Source organism: Hemitrygon akajei, chromosome 10 (genome assembly GCF_048418815.1).
Source record: "Hemitrygon akajei chromosome 10, sHemAka1.3, whole genome shotgun sequence".
In the NCBI taxonomy this organism is placed as follows: Eukaryota; Metazoa; Chordata; class Chondrichthyes; order Myliobatiformes; family Dasyatidae; genus Hemitrygon; species Hemitrygon akajei.
Window position 1 is genome coordinate 173,639,770 of NC_133133.1, and position 19,390 is coordinate 173,659,159.

The window sequence follows — 19,390 nt, forward strand, 5'->3', positions numbered from 1 at the left end:
CTCTTGGTCCAGTTGTATTAGCATATGTAATCGATCTATAGTTGCGTATCACACGTACCACAAGTACATCTTGCCCCTATTGTTTTTACCAGTTGACTTAATCATGTTCTAATCTACATCTCTTAGCTACCTCTCATTAACATACCATTGTCTTCTACATTTTTAGGATTTCATTCTCCTACTAAATTGGGTACATGCATAGCAAATAGTAAACTCAGAACTGACCAATGTTGTAATATACATCTCTTAGCTACCTCTCATTAACACACCATTGTCTTCTACATTCTTAAGATTTCGTGACTTAATCATGTTCTAATCTACATCTCTTAGCTACCTCTCATTAACACACCATTGTCTTCTACATTCTTAAGATTTCATTCTACTAAATTGAGTACATGCATATCAAATAGCAAGTTTCAAAACTGACTTCATAGTTTTGGTTACACAGCAAAATTTATACTTTTATACTCCAATACTATCCAGACAGAATATGAGGTGTTGAATGTTCTATTCCTCAAAAAAACAGAACACTGGAAGAACTCAGCAAGTTGAGCAGCATCTGTGGAGGCAGAAGGTGTATGTTGGTGTGTCAGGTCGAGACCCTGCATCAGGACTGAGGGGGAATAGATTGTCCAGGAGTGTGAGGAATGGGTGGGACAGAGTCCGGTGACTGATAGGTCGAACCAAGGAGAGAGATGTTGGTAGATGGAGTCAGGTGGGGATGAATCAGAATCAGGTTTATTATCACTCGTGTTGTTTTGTGGCAGCAGTACAGTGCAAAATTAAAATCACTATAGTTACTGCTCGTTACATCACTGACATTTAGGGCAGCAATGAAGGTTCTCCATCTTTGTCCGTCCATGACCATCTTCTCTATTGTGCCCAAAGTATGGTTCAGGGTCCTCATTTCTGACTCTGTGGGTATTAGGAGCCGAGAGGTAATGTTGCAGCTATATAGGACCCTGGTCAGACCCCACTTGGAGTACTGTGCTCAGTTCTGGTCGCCTCATTGCAGGAAGGATGTGGAAGCCATAGAAAGGGTGCAGAGGAGATTTACAAGGATGTTGCCTGGATTGGGGAGCATGCCTTATGAGAATAGGTTGAGTGAACTCGGCCTTTTCTCCTTGGAGCGAAGGGGGATGAGAGGTGACCTGATAGAGGTGTATAAAATGGTGAGAGGCATTGATTGTGTGGATAGGCAGAGGCTTTTTCCCAGGGCTGAAATGGTTGCCACAAGAGGACATGGGTTTAAGGTGCAGAGGAGATGTCGGGTAAGTTTTTTACGCAACGAGTGGTGAGTGCGTGGAATGGGCTACTGACAACGGTGGTGGATATGATAGGGTCTTTTAAGAGGCTTTTGGATGGGTACATGGAGCTTAGTAAAATAGAGGGCTATAGGTAAGCCTAGTAATTTCTAAGGTAGGGACATGTTGGGCACAACTTTGTGGGCCAAAGGGCCTGTATTGAGCTGTAGGTTTTCTATGTACAGTCCCAAGTTGTATTTGGTCTTTCATGTTTCCTCTGCCCTTCAGGGGCCCAATGAAGTGCTGTCCTAATGGTGGAGTTCACCTCTCTTCACAACACGTGCCCAATCCATCTCCAACGTGTCCTCATGATTATTGCGGCCATTTCCTTTAAATGACACTGAAGGAGTAGGGCATAGCTGGAGATCTTTCCTGACCAGAAAATATGAAGGATCTTCTGGAGATTTGTGGTGTGGAATGATGACAGCTTGGGAAGGTCGCTCTCTGCCATGCGCCAGCATTCTGACCCATAGAAGAGAATGGACAGATCACAGCTCTGGTACAGCTTCACTTTGGCTTGGAGGCTGTAAAATTACTATAACTTACAATAAAAAGTGCAAAAGAGGAAATAGTAAGGAGTTCATAGGTTCATAGATGAATCATAATGGTAGTAACATCATCTAGTGGTCATCGTTAAGAACTACTTTGACTCAAGTCAAGTGCAGTGCAGAAACTTTAGGGATTGTAACATCCAGTCCTATTAATCAAACTGAATATCTGGAATAAACCAGTGACCGTTGTGAAAGGGCAGCTGACATTGGGCTGGCAGGATCCATCGCTAGATAGTGTATTAGATCCACCCATTTATTGCCACGAAAACTTCAAGATGAAGAATACCCCTTGAGTCTGCGAGAGCGGGGTGCAAGATGACTCACTGACAGACTACACAGTAACAGACCTAGGAATGGAAACGACGACGAAATAGACAACTAGCACGGCATTTGACAGAGCAGCAGCACTGATAGGACACAAACTACAATGCTGCATCTGTGGCTGGACAAAGATAACATCAGAGAAGGGGCTTAAGATCCACCAGGGCAGGAAAAAGTGCCTGAGGGAGCTCGGCGAGGGGCCTCGCATTGACCATTACCTTCTAAGAGGTAGATTAAATCAGTCAAGTGAAGCCAAGTGACAGGACAAACATCACAGTCCACAGGGTATCAGCACCCCAGGCGAAGCTCAGCCAAGCACAGATCCACCAACGGACAGGAGTCCAGAGCCCAACCAGCCACGGCCAGCAGCAGAAAGGAAGATGGAAGGATGGAAGCCCCAAATCTTGTGGCCAAATCCTGCCAGAAGAATGAGTGGGAGATCATCAACACAGACCTAGTCCATCTTCTAGAAGGACTGAAGGGAAGTGTGGAAAGAAAACTGGAGAAGTGGGGAGACACCAGATACAGCTATGGGGTAGGGAGATTTGGTGTGAAAAAACAGAGGACACAGAGGGAACCTCCAGTCCAGCCCAAGTCTAGGAGACAGCAGGAAATCGAAAGACTGGTGAAAGAAAGGAGACAGCTGAGGAAATGGTGGAGGAAGTCCACAGAAGGGGAAAGGAAAGAACTCGAGGTATTACAAGCAGAAATAAAGCAGCACTTGACAAAGCAGCAAACAGCAGAATGCTTGAGACAACAACATAAGAGGAAAGAACGGGCAAGGGCAAGCTTTTAAAGAGATTCTTACAAGTTCGTCAAAAGCCTCTTTGGCAAGGAGAAGAGTGGGGTCCTTAGAGTACCTGTGAGGGAACTGGAGGACCCACTCTGACAGCCAGAGGCATGAGCCAGTCACCATTCTGAATCACATGCCATCAATCCACCCACCTGAGCACCAGATGGAGGTAAGGCCCCCTACATGGAGGAAGGTGGAAAGTAAAGTTAAACGAGCAAGATCAGCATCAGCTCCAGGGCCCAATGGCATCCCATACAGCATATATGTCAAACTCAAGGCCCGCGGGCCAAATCCGGCCCGCGGTGGAATTATCTTTGGCCCGCGAGATAATATCTAATTACTATTAAAGCTGGCCTCAGTAATCGAAGTGCCTATGGCGTATGATATGGCTAATGCTGAGTTTATTCAGGTACCAGGTTTTCAGGGTTTTTAGTGTTTATTCGGCAGCCTTGCTCGGCAGTCTTCTTCATAAGAAACGGAATTTGTAAAGTGAAACACTTTGTAGTTATAGCAGAGACTGAGACACATGAGAGCAGGTTGAAAAAACAGAGGCAACGAAAGCTGCGTTCGCACGCGTCCGACTGATCCGGCCCACATGAAGCTGCATTTTGCTCAATCCGGCCCGTGACCTAAAATGAGTTTGACACCCCTGCCATACAGGCTCTATAAGAACACCCCCGGCATCCTGAAATACCTCTGGAATCTAATGAAGATGGTATGGGGGAAAGGAATTATACCTAAGGCATGGGGAAGGGCAGGAGGGATACTAATTCCCAAAGAGAAGAATTCCTCAACAATCAGTCAGTTCCGCCAGATCAGTCTCCTGAATGTGGAAGGAAAGATCTTCTTTGGTGTTGTGGCTCAAAGACTCTCAGCCTTTTTGCAGAGCAACCATTTCGTCGACACATCAGTGCAGAAAGCAGGAACACATGGTTTCCCATGATGTCTGGAACAGGCAAATGTCATCTGGCACCAGGCACAAACTGCCAAGAAAGAAAAGAAAGACCTGCATGTGGTCTTCCTAGATCTTGCCAATGCCTTTGGGTCGGTGCCTCACAAGACTCTGTGGGCAGCTTTCAACTTTTTCCAGGTTCCACAGGGCATCACAAAGCTGGTCAAAGAGTACTTCCAGGATCTGCAGTTCTGTGTCACAACACAAGATAGCACCACCACATGGCAGCACCTTGAGATAGGCATAATGGCAGGCTGTACCATCTCTCCTCTGGCATTTATCATGGCAATGGAGCTCATTATCCGAGCATCACAATGGGTGGTCGGTGGGAAACACTTGAAGAATGAGCTGCGTCTTCCTCCAATCAGGGCGTACGTTGATGACATGACTACAATAACAACAACAGAAGCATGCACCAAACACCTGCTGGATAAACTCCAGGGAAACATCAAATGGGCACGAATGGAGATCAAACCCAATAAGTCTTGCAGTATCTCAGTTGTCAAAGGTCGGCTCACCAACATAAGGTTTTGTATCCGCTGATTAGTTGAACTCTTGTCAATCAAAGGGTTTAAACATCAGTTAAAATCACCACCCATTAACAACATGTATTCATTTAAGTCCGGCAATAAAGCAAATAAAGTGGCTTCTGAGTTGTTCTGCATCACTTATTAACTCTTTTCTAATTGATTTTGGCCTGGTTGAAAATTGAAGACATTTACAGCCTAATGATAGAGATTATTCTTTTTTTTTCACACATTCACAAAAAATATTCGAGAATCAATTACTTTATAGTTGATCCACGATTTTTGTCCAAAGTCCAGAAATGTGAATATGATGCTATAGTTCTTTCAGATCATGCGCCTTAAAGTTAAGTTTTAGAATTGAATGATGTTGCTATTGCAAATTTGTGGTGGCAATTTTGAGAAAATTTATTACAAAGTCCGGACTTTGTCAAATTTATTGAGACTCAGATCAAAGATTTTTTTCTTTTTAACAATACAGGAGATGTATCAAAATTGATTATATGGGATATATTTAAAGCGTATTTGCGTGGTCAGATAATTTCCTATTCAGCTAAGCTTAAGAAACAGACAAAAACTAAGTTAGATAAAATTTCCAAACAAATTAAAAACTTGGATAATATTTATGCATTCTATCCTAACATTGATTTATTTAAACAAAGAGTTGAACTCCAATCACAATATAATGTATTATTAACTCATCCTTTTGAAAGAAATTTACTTTCAGAAAGCTATTTTTTCAATGCAATCTTCTAAAGCTCCTGGACTGGATGGTTATTCTGTAGGATTCTAAAAAAAATTTGAAAAATTGCTCTCTTCATATATGTTGGAAACGCTTAAAGATTCTTTTTTGATAGGCGAGCTACTTCCCACATTTTATGAAGCTTCTATTTCTTTAATTCTTAAGAAAGATAAAGATTCTGCTGACTGCTTCATATAGACCTATTTCTTTATTAAATGTGGATGCTAAAATTCTCTCAAAAATAATAGCTAATCAGCTGGAGAATATTTTAGGTGAAATTATTTCTCAAGATCAAACAGGTTTTGTAAAGGGCCGCTATTAATTTAATAATTTTGTAACAAGTATGCCTTAGGGTCATCTCACACCAACTTTTAGATGTGGTCCTTGAGCCTGGTGGTACATTGTGTGTTTACTGAGCTCTTGGTAAACACACTCTGTGCACATGCACATGTACACACACAAACATTGCCTTGTCACCCTGCTGCTGTCCTTGCGCTGAATGTGCACACTTCAATGTCTCCCCCCAGTATATTCTTATAATGGGTTTGGCTTTATGGAGCCTTCCCCGCCATACACTTTGGAATATTCCATTTCTTTAGCAATGGGGATGTGTACATGTTGTCTGTAAACTCTGTTTAAGATAGATATTTCTGTTTATTTTGTAAAATAATTCTAACTACGTTGTGGGGTGCATCATATTCTGATTTATGTGTTGTCTTATGTTAACTTTGTGGGTCATTAAGGATGGTATGTCCTGGTGCCTAAAAAACAGGGCAGATCGCTCTTAGAGACACAGCTGCCAGTAGTTCACACCGGAGAAAGTAGTATGAAGCTATTGTTGTGCTTTCTGGTAGATAGCTTTTTATAAATATTGACAGTTTTCGCTAATTTCACTGATTTTTGTAAGTTCGATTTTTGATGCACCTAATAGACACCCTTGCACTAAAGTGCTAAGCAACTCCAGGCATCTTTCTTTTGCAGTCAAACCCCATGTATTGTAACATACATGCTTTCAGGCTTTGTATCTTCTGCCTGACAGGAGTAGGAGGAATATCCGGGATGACCAGGATCTTTATGCCGGCGCTTCACCGAGATAGCGAGGGGTGTAGATGAAGTTGCACTGGCAAGGATACAGCCATTGTAAAATGTGCCTAACTTATTTCATCTTTTGTTTGGAATAATAAAAGACCAAGAATTACTAAATAACATTTACAAAAGTTTAAAAAAAGATGGAGTTCTTGCTTTGCCTAATTTAAGAATGTATTGTTGGGCTGTTAATATACGTTATATGTGTTTTTGTCTATATTGGCTGATAGAGATGAACAACCACCTTGGGCTGATTTGAAATTGAATGCTGTGAAACAGTTTCATTTAACCTCATTATTAGGAGCTTCTCTGTCTGTACCACTGGCCAAAATTACTAATTTAAATTTATATCCTGTGATTAAGCAGTCATTACAAATTTGGTTCCAGTTTCGTAATTTTTTTAATCTTAAAAAATTTAAACTTTTTATTTAATTTATCGAAATTATTTATTTAAACCTTCATTAAGTGATCCTACTTTCTTCTTTGGAGGAATAAAGGGGTTTATTCCTTCACAGATTTGTTCCAAGATGGCCAACATGTCTTTTGAGAAGTTAGTAACTAAATACTCTCTCTCATATTCACATTTCCTGCAATATCTTCAGGTCAGACACTTCTTATAAAAATCCTTAAGTAATTTTCCACACATACAAACCCCATTTCCAGAAAAGTTGGGATATTTTCCAAAATGCAATAAAAACAAAAATCTGTGATATGTTAATTCACGTGAACCTTTATTTAACTGACAAAAGTACAAAGAAAAGATTTTCAATAGTTTTACTGACCAACTTAATTGTATTTTGTAAATATACACAAATTTAGAATTTGATGGCTGCAACACACTCAACAAAAGTTGGGACAGAGGCATGTTTACCATTATGTTACATCACCTTTCCTTTTAATAATACTTTTTAACCGTTTTGGAACTGAGGATACTAATTGTAGTAGATTTGCAATTGGAAATTTTGTCCATATTTGCTTGATATAAGACTTCAGCTGCTCAACAGTCCGTGGTCTCCATTGTCTGATTCTCCTCTTCATGATGCGCCATACATTTTCAATAGGAGATAGAGCTGGACTGGCAGCAGGCCATTCAAGCACACGCACACTGTGTCTACAAAGCCATGCTGTTGTAGCCCGTGCAGAATGTGGTCTGGCATTGTCCTGCTGAAATAAGCATGGACGTCTCGGGAAGAGACGTTGCCTTGATGGCAACATACGTCTCTCTAAAATCCTAATATATGCCTCAGAGTCAATGGTACCTTCACATACATGCAACTCAGCCATGCCGTGGGCACTGATGCACCCCCATACCATCACAGATGCTGGCTTTTGCACCTTTCGCTGATAACAATCAGGATGGTAGTTTTTATCTTTGGCACGGAGAACTCAACGCCCGTTTTTTCCAAAAACTAGCTGAAATGTGGACTCATCTGACCACAGCACACGGTTCCACAGTCTTTCGGTCCATCTGAGATGAGCTCGGGCCCAGAGAACTCACCGGCGTTTCTGCATAGAGATGATGTATGGCTTCCTCCTTGCGTAATACAGTTTCAAGTTGCATTTCTGGATGCAGCGACAGACTGTGTTAAGTGACAATGGTTTTCTGAAGTACTCCTGAGCCCAGGTGGCTATAATTGTCACAGTAGCATGACAGTTTCTTAGGCAGTGCCGCCTGAGGGCTCAAAGATCACGCGCATTCAACAGTGGTTTCCGACCTTACCCTTTACGCACTGAGATGTCTTTGAATTCTCTGAATCTTTTCACAATATTATGTACTGTAGATGTTGAAAGACCTAAATTCTCTGCAATCTTGCATTGGGAAATGTTCCTTTTGAACTGACTAACAATTCTCTCACGAATTTTGGCACAAAGGGGTGAGCCATGACCCATCTTTGCTTGCAAAGACTGAGCCTTTGATGGACGCTACTTTTATACCCAGTCATGATACCTCACCTGCTACCAATTAGCCTGCTTAATGTGGAGTCTTTCAAACCAGTGTTATTTGAATATTTTGTGCACTTTTCAATCTTATTTTAACTCTGTCCCAACTTTTGTTGAATGTGTTGCAGCCATCAAATTCTAAATTTGTGTATATTTACAAAATACAATTAAGTTGATCAGTAAAACTATTGAAAAGCATTTCTTTGTACTTTTGTCAGTTAAATAAAGGTTCACGTGAATTAACATATCACAGATTTTTGTTTTTATTGCATTTTGGAAAATATCCCAACTTTTCTGGAAATGGGGTTTGTACAAGATTCTGACCTGTTAGATATTATTTTTTAAATGAATCCTTTAGTGAAGGGTTTTATTAGGAAAATTTATAATTTATTGTTACAGCAACACAATTACCCTTCACTTAAGATTAAGCAAGATTGGGAGAGAGAGCTTAACACAAGCAGAAGATTGGTTGCGGATTTTGAAGTTGGTCAATTCTTCTTCGATTTGTGCCAATCACTCTTTAATTCAATTTAGAATTGTACATCGTTACTATCTGACAAAGGAGAGACTGTCTAAAATGTTTCCTAATGTTGATAGTCAGTGTGACAGATGTAAAACCGAGACAGCCACATTGACACATATGTTTTGGTCGTGTTCTGTACTGAAACATTTTTGGAAGCCTATTTTCTCTACAATTTCTAAAGCTTTAAAAATTAATTTACAACCTAATAAATTGACAGTTTTATTTGGTATAATCCCTCAATATATTCATGGTATTTCTCCATCAGACCAACATGTAATTGCATTTGTTACATTATTGGCCAGAAGAGCTATTTTGTTGAAATGGAAAGATGCTTCTGCTCCTACTTTGATACAATGGTTTTCCCAAGTGATGTTATGTCTTAGTTTGGAGAAAATCAGAAGTCGAACTTTTGATCCTCGATTCGATTTTGAGAAAGGTGGGGTTCATTCGCCCGCTACTATCATCTGATTTGAGATAATTAATATGGTTTCCTTCCGATTTTTCTTTAAGTGGATTTGAGTTGGCGGAATGATGTTTTTTTTTATGGAAGCTTGTATAATGTATAGCTCCGGGGTTGTGTTCCCAATGGGTTTTTTTGCTTTTTTTAAGTTAGTAGGGGTTCCTTTTTTTTTCCTTCTTTTTCTTTCAAAAAAATATTCTTAACACTTTACTTTTTTATTATTATTGATATATTGCTTAGCTTTGTTAATCAGTTATTTGCTCATTTAATTCCTTATTGCACGTAATGACATATTGACTTAATATATCTTTTTTTGTCAATCTTCAATAATAATTAATAAAAAGATATTAAAATGAGTAAGGTTCTGTATCAATGCTGAGCCAATACCAGCTGTCCTGGAGAAGCCCATCAAAAGCCTTGGACGTTGGTACAATGCAGATCTCAGAGACACCAAGCAGGTGGAACAACTAAGGCAGAATACAATCAGTGGCCTCAAGCTAATCAACAACACGGCTCTCCCAGGGAGGTTGCTGCTTTGGTGCTTTCAGTTTGGACTGTTGTCCCGACCTATGTGGCCAGTTACCATCAATGAGGTCACGATGTCTCATGCAAGTCAGCTGGAGAGGCTGATGAACTCACATGTGAGGAAGTGGCTTGGGCTACAGCAGCATAGGACTTTACAGGAATGGAGCCCTTTCTCTGCCAATTTCTAGCCTGGTGGAGGAATACAAATGTGCCAAAGCAAGGCTGGAAATGACACTCAAAAAATCTCGGGACCCAATCGTAAGAGGCGTTGCTCCTGCTCTAGCAGCAGGGAAGAAATGGACCCCAGCCGCAGCAGTACTGGACGCAGAAGCCGCCCTCCCACACCAGGACATAGTAGGCTGTGTCCAACAGGGCAGAGGAGGCTTTGGCCTTGGAGTGATGAAACCTACCTGGCAAAAGGCTACTACAACAGAACGCCAGCACCTGGTGGTGGAGGAGGTGCGCCAGCACGAAGCAGCCAGATGTGCCAAAGCAATATCCCAAGCCAAGCAAGGCTGCTAGATGAGGTGGGAGGGTGTTGAGAGCAGGAAAATCACATGGAGTGAGCTGTGGAGCATGGAGTCAAACAGATTGAACTTCATCATCAGAGCAACATATGATGTCCTGCCCTCTCCTACAAACCTAAATCTTTGGCTGGGAGAGGATTCAGCCTGTCCTCTGTGTCCAGTTCCGGCATCCCTCAAGCACATCTTGGTTAGTTGCAAGACCAGCCTAATACAAGGCAGATACACCTGGCAGTTCCCCTCAGGTAGGGGATATCTGCAGCCCTGCAGTAGTCAGAAAATCCATCCACTGGTCTCCCAAATGCTCATTGGTGTGTTTGGGCTGTCCACGTCAGGCATTCCTAACCTGGGGAGAAACAGTAAGGTTACTCACTTTGGTAAGAGGAACAGAAAAGTGTCTTTGTTTTGTATTCAAACCATCTGTTAAGTGTTGCTGTTTGGGTAGATTTTCACTGCATCAGTGAATCACAAAGTTAAGATGGATGCCTCCTTCTTGACACACCATCTCTTGAAGATGTTCTTGATCTTGGGAAGCCCATGATGGAGCTGGCTAAGAAAGGTGTTCAAAAAGGGGATATGCCCAGATGGACACGTTGGAGAAGGACATCTGACATTAAAATATTTAATGTTCATTCCATTGGGTTGTAAGAACCCAAGTGAATACAAGGTGTTTGGACTCTCCATGGAAATGGCCAAGAGTAGATAGGTCAATGCGTGAGAAGGAGACTTAAAATAACTTTTGCCCAGAAGCTCCAGATGGCTGCTCAGGGAGAGTTCAGGTGATCTGCAACATGGTTTCACCAGTGTAGAGAAGATCACATGAGGAGCACTGAGTGAAACAGACAAGTTGGACAAGGTCCAAATGAACTACTGTCTAACCGAGGAGGGCTGTTTAAGTCCGTGGATGATGGTGACATGACAGGTGAAGGCACACGTAATAAGGCTGTGGGACAGTGTCAGATTTAATATCACCATCAAACAAAGGAGCCATTTGTGGATTACAGGTGGAATGGAGATGGGCTAACCCCTACTGACATCAATGGATCTGGGGTTGAGAGGGTGAACAGCTTTAAGTTCCTCAGCGTAAACATCACCGAGGTTCTCATGTCATCTGTACATACCGGCTGTGTGGTGGAAAAGGCAAAACAGCACCTTTCACCTCAGACGGTTGGGGAAGTTTGGTGTGGGCCCCCAGATTCCAAGAATCTTCTATAGGGGCATAATTGAGAGCATCCTGACCAGCTGCATCACTGCCTGGTTTGGGAACTGTACCTCCCTTAATCGCAGGACTCTGAAGAGAATGGCGTGGACATCTCAGTGCTTCTATTGATGTTATCTTCCTGCTATTCAGGACATTTACAAAGATGGGTGTGTAAAAAGGGCCTGACGGATCACTGGGGAACCAAGTCACCCCAACTGCTACCATCTGGGAAACGGTACCACAGCATAAAAGCCAGGACCAACAGACTCCACGACAGCTTCTTCCACCAGGCCATCAAACTGCTTAATTCAGGCTGACACAACTGTATTTCTATGTTATATTGACTGTCCTGTTGTACATAATATTTATTATAAATTACTATAAATTGCACATGGCACATTTAGACAGAGATGTAAAGATTTTTACTCATGTATTTGAAGGATTTTTTTGTAATTTATTTTTTTATTGAAGTTCATCAAACAAACATTTCCATAAGATGTATTTCAGACATTGTACATATACATCATATAATCATATATATATCACAAATCTCCACAAAGTATTTATCTGAGGTATACACTTATAGAAAAGAGTGGAAAGAAAAAACAAGCAAAAGGAAAGAACTATGTACAAGTAGGGAGTGATCTTTTTTTTACAACAGATTCATTGATTTGTGAGAATAAAATCAGGCCTATGAGGCATTATGTAGTTAAACCATTTTTCCCAGTATGAATCAAATTGTTCCAGCTTATGATTAACAGATGCTGTTATCTTCTCCATTTTGTAAATGTCCATTGTAATTTCCATCCATGTATTTAAAGTTGGGCTCTCCTGTGATAACCATTTCCTAGTAAGAATTATCAGAATGTTATTATCAGCCTTTATATAAAAAATTAAGGAAGATGTGGCAAGATGGAGCCTGATTCCTTTTCTCAGTCTCAGTTCAAGGATTGAGTCTATTAAAATGAATATACTGCCCAGACTGTTATATCTCTTTCAAACCCTACCAATAGAGATTAATCAAAATCAATTCAATGTATGGAACAAGATGCTATCAAGGTATATTTGGCAGGGTAAAAGACCTAGAATTCGTCTTTAAACTTTGCAATTAGCAAAGGAAAAGGGGGGGGGATGGGGCTTGCCTTCTCTTAGAGATTATTATTTTGCAGCACCGTTGAGAGCTGTGATATGTTGGTGCAACCCATCATATGACACTCAATGGAAAAACATTGAGGAGTGGGTACTTCCCATCCCCATACAAGCAATTTTGGCTGATAACAACCTGCAAAAGTACATAAATACTATTGATAACCCATGGGTGAAATTGACTCTTAAAATATGGAAAACCACTATAAAAGAATATAATCTAGAGGGAGATATTGCAATTCTTTAATGGTGTGCATATGACTCTGATTTTACACCAAATAAATTGGATGCTAGATTTAAGGACTGGACAGCTAAAGGAATAACAGTTCTTTGCAACATAATGAAAGAAGGGACATTGTTCAGTTTTGAAATGCTTAAAGAGAAACACTTATTAGAAAAACAAGATTTTTATCGGTATTTACAGATGCAACAATATGTTAATAAGTCGCTTAAAAATGTAACCAAGGCAAATACATGTTTGATAGAGCTCTTTAGAAAAGCATATAATTCAGATAATGGTAGTAGAATCATTTCAAGCATGTATAAGGGTTTGTCAAATCTTAAAACACATTCGACTTCATACATTAAAACAAAATGGGAGAAGGAAGGAGGGATAATTATATCTGAGGAAGAATGGACAACAATATGGAGATATCAATGGAAGTGTACCAATTCACAGAAATGGAGGGAGTTTGGATGGAAAAACTTCATAAGATATTTTATTACACCCTTTCAGAAATCCCATTATGGTAGTAACCTCCAGTAATAAAATCAATTCAATTCAATATATGCCATGAAACTTGCTGCGTTCAGCAGAAGTACAGTGCAAAGGCATAAAAATTGCTATAGGATTGAAGATTAATTAATGTCATTAATAAATGAGAACAAAAGTAATTATTACTCCTGATCCGAAGCTGGCAAAAAGCACAATAAGTATAAATACATAAGATAGCCTATATACATAGATTGATTGTATGTTCATAAAGTGACGCTGGACACAGGAGTGTCTGCACATAAGGTGACTGAAGGTAATGATAAAGTAGTGGTGGTTGGGGGTGTAGAGGGGTGGGTTAGTGGGTGGAGGTGTTGATCAGCCATACTGCTTGGGAAAAGTAACTGTTTTTGAGTCTGATGGCCCTGGCGTGGATCCTACGTAGCCTCCTCCCTGATGGGATTGGGACAAGCAGCCCATGAGCAGAAACAAGAGAAAATTTGCAGATGCTGGGAATCAGAGCTACACACACAAAGTGCTGGAGGAACTCAGCAGGCCGGGCAGCATTTTGGGCCGAGATCCTTCAGCGGGACTGGAGAGAAAAAGATGAGGAGTAGAGTTAAAAGTTGGGGAGACGGGAGGGAGAAACACAAGGTGATAGGTGAAACCAGGAGAGGAGGGGTGAAGTAAAGAACTGGCAAGTTGATTGGTGAAAGAGATACAGGGCTGGAGAAGGGGGAATCTAATGGGAGAGGACAGCAAGTTATGGAAGAAAGAAAAAGGAGGAGGAGCACCAGCAGGAGGTGATGTGCAGGCAAGGAGATAAGGTGAGAGAGGGAAAAGGGGATGGGGAATGGTGAAGGAGGAAGACCTTATAGTCCATCTGGGTAGCCTCCAACCTGATGGCATGAACATTGATTTCTTGTACTTCCAGTAATGGTACCCTTCCCCTTCACCATTCCCCACCCACTTTTCCCACTCTCACCTTATCTCCTTGCCTGCCCAGCACCTCCCTCTGGTGCTCCTCCCTCTTCTTTCTTCCATGGCCTTCATCCTCACCCTGTACCCAGCTTGCTATACTTGCAGTGTTTTCCCTGTTCTCCTTTACCAACATTCCCATGCCACCAAGTGAGATGGGTGCTGGCGTTGTGCCCACAACCCACGGGCTGAGTTGCCTGTGAGACCAGGCACTACACAGAGCAGGGAGTAATCATTTCTTTTGGAACAATCTGCCAGAAGAAGTGGCTGAGGCAGGTACAATAGGATCATTAATTGAACAGTTGAGCAATCCAGGACTTTTCTCTTTGGAGCAAACGAGAATGGCAGATGACGTGAGAGGTGTTCCAGAAGACAAGAGCCACAGAGCGAACAGCCAGAGACTTTTACCCAGGGCAGGAATATCTAATGCCAAGGGGATATATTTTTGAGGTGATTGGAGGGAAGTATAGGGGGGATGTCAGTGGTAAGTTTTTTTCAGAGTGGTGAGTGTGTGGAACACGTGGCCAGGGTGGTGATAGAGGCAGGTACATTAAGGACATTCAAGACACCCACACAAGATGCTGGAGGAACTCAGCAGATCAGGCAACGTCTATGGAAAAGAACGAACAGTCAAAATTTTTGGCTGAAATCCTTCTTCAGGACTGAGAGGGAAATGGGGAGAGTTCTGAATTAAAAGGCGAGGGAGGGGAAAGAGGCTAGCTGGAAGGTGACAGGTGAAGCCAGGTGGGTAAGAAAGGTCAAAAGTTGGAGAAGAAAGAATCTGATAGGAGAGGAGAGTGGATCCACCTTTTAATTCAGGCATCTCCCCTCTTCCTTCTCAGTCCTGAAGAAGGGTCTCAGCCCAAAATGTCGACTATTTATTCTTTTCCATGGATCTGCCTGACCTGCTGAGTTCCTCTAGCATGTTGTGCGAGTCTCTTGAATGTCCATAAACTATCTGTCCCTACCACCTCCCCCGGCAGTGTGTTCCACGTGCTCACCACTAACATCCAAGTTCCTCCAGCATATTGTGTGTGTTGCTTTGGATTTCCAGCATCTGCAAATCTTCTCGTGTTCGTCTGTGCTTTAAGGAACTCTTAGATAGCCATATGGATGTTAGAAAAAGGGAGGGCTACGTAGGAGGGAGGGTTCGAGGTCAGAGTAGGTTAAAAGGTTGGCAAACATGGTGGCTGAATGGCCTGTAATGCACTGTGGTGTGTCATATCCAGAAACACTTGGGCTGGACGTGGAGGGATAGGGCGGAACACAGGAAATCGGGACTAACCATGTGGTCAGTATGGGCTTGGGCTGAACTTCCACAACCTGCAGACTGGTTGAGAAGTGACGGACCTCAAGCTGAATAATCTGCCATTGTTTCAGATTCAGGAGAATGACTGAGATCAGGGACTCATGGAAAGAAGACAGGAGTGGGGACGTGTGAACATAAAATCACAAACACAATTTGATAAAATATTGTTTATTAATAAAAATCTAACAAACAGTAATGAAACTTCAGTACAGTAAAATAGACATGTATAAATTCTTATGACCATTTCAAATAAAGTTCTATCAAATTTTCATCAACTGGTTTATAAATCAAATCATAAAATATTTCATTAATCTTCTTTGTTAGATTTGCATTCCTATTGAACAAAACTCAGATTTCTGTTGGTATTGTTGTGTCTTAAAAAACCAGCATTGGGATTAACCAAATCTGAGGTTTCTGTGAGAAAATCTGATTTGAACAGATACAGCAATATTTATATACGGTACATTTATCATTGCAGACGGCAGTGGAGACCAAGTCATTGAATATATTTAAAGCTGAGTTTGATAGGTTCTTGATCAGTCAGGGCATCAAAGGTTACAGAGAGAAGGCAAGAGAATGGGATTGAGAGGGTTAACAAATCAGTACTGATGGCATGGCAGCACTGACTCAATGGGATGGATGGCCTATTTCTGCTCCTATATCATATGGTCTAAAATCTTCGTATGTGCTGCAGGAGCACTAGAAGGCAAAATATGACAGAATTCTATCGGAGGTGTAAGGGAGTTGATGAAAGGCTTGGTTAAAGGGATGGTGGAGAGGTTTAGGGAAGAGTTCCTGGAGATAGGCTCCTAGGCAGCTGAAGACACAGTGCCGATGGAGAGTCATTACATTCAGAATGAACAAGAAGCCAGAATTGGAGGAGCACAGAGATGTAGGGCTGGAGGAGATCACAGGAGTTTAGAAAGAGCTTTGATAACTATGCTTTGCAGCAGAGTAGCATAGTGTAACACTTTGTAGTACCAGTGATTAGGGATTTAATATCCATCACTGCCTCTAAGGTGTACATTCTCTCCATGACCATATGGGTTTCCTCCAGGTGCTCTGGTTTCCTCCCACAGTCCAAAGACATACATGTTAGGGTTAGTAAGTTGGCATGCTATGTTGGCAATGGATGCATAGCAACACTTATCAGTTGCCCCCAGCACATCTTTGGACTGTGTTGGTTGTTGATGCAAATGACACATTTCACTGTATGTTTCAATATAAGTTTGACAAATTATGCTAATCTTTCATATTTAATATTACTGGAGTGTTATTGGATTCAGATCCAGACTGAGTGCTGTTTTGCAGTCAGAAAGTGTGCAGTTTCAGCAAGAACTTGCAAGTGGTGCAATTTCCATTTGCTTGGTGCCCTTCTCACACTGGAAGGTAGAGTTTGCAGTCTTAGGAGGAACTGACAAAAAAGTCTCTGTGTGTATCTGCTATGCTACTGCTGCATTGTAATTAAAGATATTTAAACACTTAAGTGTTCAACAATTTGTACTTTTTTGCATGGGAGCATTTGTAATGATTTGGTTTTGCAAGCATTACTCAATAGTTATGTGGGACAGGGGTGGGGAGTATAACCATATAACAATTACAGCACAGAAACAGGCCATTTCGGCCCTTCTAGTCCGTGCCGAACGCTTACTCTCACCTAATCCCATTGACCCGCACTCAGCCCATAACCCTCCATTCCTTTCCTGTCCGTATACCTATCCAATTTTGCTTTAAGTAACAATACCGAACCTGCCTCTACCACTTCTGCTGGAGTAACACACACAAAATGTTACAGTCCATGTTCCAAGCTTTCCCTGATAATGCTCCCCAACTCCTCTTGTGTTTCATTGGCTATTTAGAACAGTCCATTTTCCAAGCCATCCCTGGTAATACTTCCTAGCCCTTCATGCGTTTCGTTGGCTATGTCAAACAGTCCATGTTCCAAGCCTTTTTTTTAGTAAGTGCAATCGTTACCAATGGCCAGATCAGAAATGTATGTTATCACAGGGGGATCATGCAGACCCCGTCCAGGCAGTGCCATACCCTGGAAGCTATGAGGTAAATGTTCCTGTGCTGCCTCTCTGAGAAACGTTTGGGAGTTTACTATCCTGACTTTCTGCCTCTTCCTCACTCGTTAATACTTAACATTTTCTCCAAACTGATAGTCACATATAAATAACTTGTGAAAAGTGTTTTTCTTGTGAATTTTCTAGGTTCTTTTACAACTTTAAATGTGCTATATAGTTTTGGGATTATTTCTTCCTGAGCAATCCAGTCTGTTGTGGGACAATCTGCATCTCTTTCTCCAACCTGTGCTGGGATCCGTAGACTAGACCACAGCTAAGCCAGATGGGTTTACAGTTTTAGTATTGAGGTTAGCGTAACACTACAACAGTGCCTGTGACCTGGATTCATTCCTGCTTCTATCTGTAAGGAGTTTGTATGTTCTCCCCATGACTACGTTGGTTTCCTTCAGGTGGTCCAGTTTCCACCCACAGTCCAAAGGTGTATGGGTTAGGGTTAGCAGACATCCCACCCTGCAAAAACTCATTTCAGGGAGGTAGCACCGTCAATTTGCAGGAGACTCCCAGAACTTCCGGGAGAGGTGGGAGGTCTACAATAGATTACCTCCTTAGTTAGCCAGCAGGTTTAAATAGTGTTAGCTATGCTGATGAACGAATGACACCTGTTAAACTCACCCCAACAGTGATTTAACCCACCATGGGCAATAGAAAAGTCACTGTTGCAAACAGTGCAGTGAGCAACACTGTCATTATTTTTGACCCCTATTAGGCAGGGGTACACTTTAGTGTAGTCTGGGGTGAGGCACGTTTTATATTTTCTTTTTTTGGGAACGTTCTGCCATGGCGCACTCTCTCTCTCTTGCTCAAACTCGCTCGCTCTCAAAAAAAAAATCAATTTCCGGGATATTGTATATAATTTGCAGGCGTCAGGGAGCCACTGTCAATATGCGGGAGACTCCCGGAACTTCTGGGAGAGGTGGGATGTCTGGGTTAGTGAGTTGTGGACATGCTATGTTGGCAACACTTACGGGCTACATCCTCAAACTGAATTGCTCATTGACACAACACATTTCACTCTATGTTTTGATGTACATGTGACAAATGAAGTTAATCTTTTGTTTGGATTGCTAGAGGCTCCATCTCCTGTTAGGTAAGGCTTCTGGTGCTTCTGTTGAAGAAAGTCTTGGATCTCAGATCCTCCCTATTTGCTTCTATGATGATGTCAGTGGCCATGGACCAGTAACTCCCACCAGCTGGTGTGGATGTTAGTTTATTTTTGATGATACTTACAGAAGGTCCTTAAATTGTTTCTGTGTCCTCCTGGAGCTGGCTGGTCATGTTTATCCAGAATAGTCTGTCTATATCCAGAGTCTAATATTGCCCATGTGGAATGTCTGGAAGTACATTGTATTAGAAGTGCAAAACATCTTAAAATACGAGAAGGATACCGTTGATAGCTATGCCAATTCCTCTCTGTCACGCCACATCTTCAGACCTAAGCACAGGATCACACAGAGATTCAGAAGGGTTAAACAAAACTAGGAATTTTATTAACAAAAGAGACAAAGCTAAACACTAGAACTTACAAGGTCTTTGCTAACTCAGCCAGAACTTCACCGGGCAAGGATCAGGACAACAGAGCCAGTACAGGATTAGCATTGCCCCTTTAAATACGCTCCAGGGTACGAAAGAATCTGTGCCCAGCTGATAAAACCCCAGACTAATTACAAGCTTACAAGTAACTATTCTAATAAGAGACAAAAGTCCAAGGTTA

At 41.6% G+C, this 19,390-nt stretch overlaps 1 protein-coding gene across 2 annotated transcripts in view; it reads right to left on the bottom strand.

Moving 5' to 3' along the window:
- Positions 1–15,744: 15,744 nt before the first annotated feature.
- dram1 (DNA-damage regulated autophagy modulator 1) overlaps positions 15,745–19,390 on the bottom strand; it is a 56,596-nt gene continuing 52,950 nt past the window's right edge. For both annotated transcript variants that reach the window (XM_073059753.1, XM_073059752.1), the window contains one exon: positions 15,745–19,111. The gene's annotated coding sequence lies outside the window, so the exon portion shown is untranslated. The remainder of the gene's footprint in view (positions 19,112–19,390) is intronic.